Source organism: Camelina sativa, chromosome 15, assembly GCF_000633955.1.
Source record: "Camelina sativa cultivar DH55 chromosome 15, Cs, whole genome shotgun sequence".
Taxonomy (NCBI): Eukaryota; Viridiplantae; Streptophyta; class Magnoliopsida; order Brassicales; family Brassicaceae; genus Camelina; species Camelina sativa.
In genome coordinates, this window is record NC_025699.1 from 25248278 (window position 1) to 25251338 (window position 3061).

Here is a 3061-nt window from a genome sequence, read left to right on the forward strand (position 1 = left end):
CGTTTTTTGGCCATTGGGTTCGAAGGTGGGTCGATTGGTGAAACCATCGTGGACAACTTGTCGGTCTGATTGCCATGGATGTCCAAGAAGAATGTGGCTGCCGTCCATCAGTAGTATGTTGCACATGATCTTGTCCTGATACTTACCAATTGAAAGCGGCACCTTGACTTTCTCCTTGACGGACATCTCACCCTTTTCATTAAGCCATTGGAGCGCATATGGTTTCGGATGTTTAAGCACTTCTAAGCCAAGCTTCTCAACCATAGTCCTGCTCGCAACATTAGTGCAACTACCATTATCAATAATTAAACTACATACCTTATCTTTGACCAAGCATTGAGTGTGAAACAAGTTTTCCCTTTGTGCTTGCTCCTCACCCTTAGTTAGAACACTCAAAGATCTCCTCGCAACAAGCAACTCTCCTTTAGTAGGGGCTTCCAAACTATCTTCCATTGAGTCGTTCTCCGAATGCTCATCTGCAGATTCTACCTCGCCATTATCTTTAAGGACCATGATTCTTTTGTTGGAACACTCGCTCGCATAGTGCCAAGTCCTTGACACTTAAAGCATCGAATATCCCTTGACGTGATGTTCACCTACTTACCCTTTCCTTTCGGGTCTGAATCTAGCGGTTTTGGTTTGACGAATGGTTTGTAGTCCTTCTGGTAGTCGGGCTTTTCCTCCTTTTGGTAACTTGATTTTCCTAAGCTGTAGTTGGTCATGGCGGTGCTCTAGCTGGATCGAGAATTCTTCCTTTTGATTTGCTGTTCGAACATGACTGCCTTGTGAAGTGTAACATCCGCGAACCAAAATCCCGGTTTAGGGGATTGCATCGGTCGATGCAGATGGTGCATCGGTCGATGCAGGTTCAGTTTTCTGCGTTTTAACTTAAGTTAAACGCTGCGTTTTGGGTTAGGAAAACCCTTAAGTCGAGTTTGTCTCATTTGACGTGCTTTCGTCGTTTTTGGAGAAAAAGAAAGAGAGAACGAGTTTGAGAGAGTTCTTGAGCATTTGAGAAGATTCTTGGAAGTTTGTGGCGTTTTCTGGTGAGTTCTGAGGCTTAGAACGTGGTAGGAGCTTGCTAGGAGTGTTTTATTGCTTGTTTGAGGTTCAGAATCGTCTTGGCAAAGGTAAGTGCATGACCATGGCTTGCTTGTTTGAGGTTAGATTGATAATTGGGACGTTAGAAAGCTTTCTTGTGGCTTGGGATCGAGTTTTGTGGTTTTAGGATCGAAGATCCGGTGAGAGAAGCTTCGGGGAAAACACGATGCTCGGCATTGTATCGGTCGATGCACTTTGTGCGTCGGTCGATGCAAGAGCGAGGACGACGCGTAAAACCTAGGGTTTTCGTGTTATGTCGAGCATGCGTCGGTCGATGTAGTGCGAGTGTCGATCGATGCAAGTGCATCTAGCATTGGTCAATGCAACCTTGTATCAGTCGATGCATCCCTATCTGGTGTCGGTCGATGCATGTTGGTGTCGGTCGATGCAGAGTCCTGGTTTGTTATTGTTGATTGTTGATTGTTGTTTGATGGTTAGAGATGTCTCTAATGCTTTTGTGTATAGCCCAGTAGATGGGAGGATTGCCTTACTGAGTGTTTATAAAATACTCATGCATTGCAATTTGTGTTTATGGTGCAGGTAAAGGCAAAGTGTGATCGTGGAATCAAGGCAATGAAGAGGAGGATGTTCTAGGGACTCGATTGGATGTTGTCTGGCATTGCTAGGTTGCTAGAGTTGAGTTATTAGAAACATTTCTAGGTTGCTGGTTCTATGATTCTTGCTATTTGGTATTTGGATATTGATTATATTATAAAATTGGTTATTATTGGTTATTTATTGATATTGGTTATTGGTTTATTGGTTTTAATATTTCCGCTATTTGATGTGATTGTGGTTATGTGGCTAGTGGGTATGGGACCACTAGCTTAGTTGTTTATTATCGTATTATATTAATATATTCATTATTTATTATTTTTAAAAAAATGGGTCGGGTCGTTTCAGTTTGGTATGAGAGCCCTTACGGTTCTAGGTTTGGGTTCACTAGGCTTTGTGCTGTAGATGTTTGGGATTTGCATGCTTTGATTGATTATGTAAGTTAGTCAATTGTGTGTGGCATGGAGTCCTAGAACATTCTTTTCGAGCCTACAGTGTGATTCCACGGTGAGTTTGTGTTTTTGGGTTTTTGTGTTATGTTAAGATTGCTTGTTAGCCTCTGTTCTTGGAAGTGCAGTGGTTAAAGGTGTTTGAGTTGTTGGTCGTGGACGGGGACGTGGTCGTAGTCATGGTCGGGCGGGTCCCGAGGCCAGCGAGTGTGTGGTCCAGAGTTCCACGAGGAGGTACGTCAGAGGGTCACAAGCATATCAGGAGGGACCAGAGAGGGTTAGCCGGTGTGAATGCCGGGGGTGCTGGGAACCCAGGTATGGGGTTGCAGCAGGTGGAGCCCAGGGTCGAGATGATCGCTTGGCGGATCTGTTGGCGAGCTGTTGGAGCGGTTACCGAGAGGAGTACCAGTGTAGACTCCAGTTGTACCGCATGTTGAGGAGTTTCCATCTTATGTTAAGAGGATGAGCAGTTGTAGATGACCCGTATGAGATTATTCTCAAGAGGTTTCGAGCATAGAGAGGCGGATAGGTGGATATATGCAGTTGGAGCAGATATTTTTTTGCAGCTTGGTGCTTAATCCAATTGGATATTAGAAGTTGAATGGGCAGGCGTAACATTGCAATGTTATACTCGGAACATTGCAATGTTATACTCGGACCACAAGAGGTACTTTTGGTCGGGAGATGTTTATAGTCGTTAAGGATTGTTGCTCCTGAGGGGATGGTGATTCCCCTGAATACCGATAGCTCGAGGGGCTGAGGGCTCCGAGAGTGGCAGAGGGGATGATGTTCTCCTGAGGGGATGAGTAGTTCCCCTGATACCAAGATCTCGAGGATTGTGGTCAAAGAGTGAGACAGTATAAATCGAAGACGGTGGTTTAAGAGTGAGATCGGTATGGCTCAAAGGTTGCGACCTAAGGATGGAGGAGTTGGGAGCAAGCAATGCCTAGGACGTG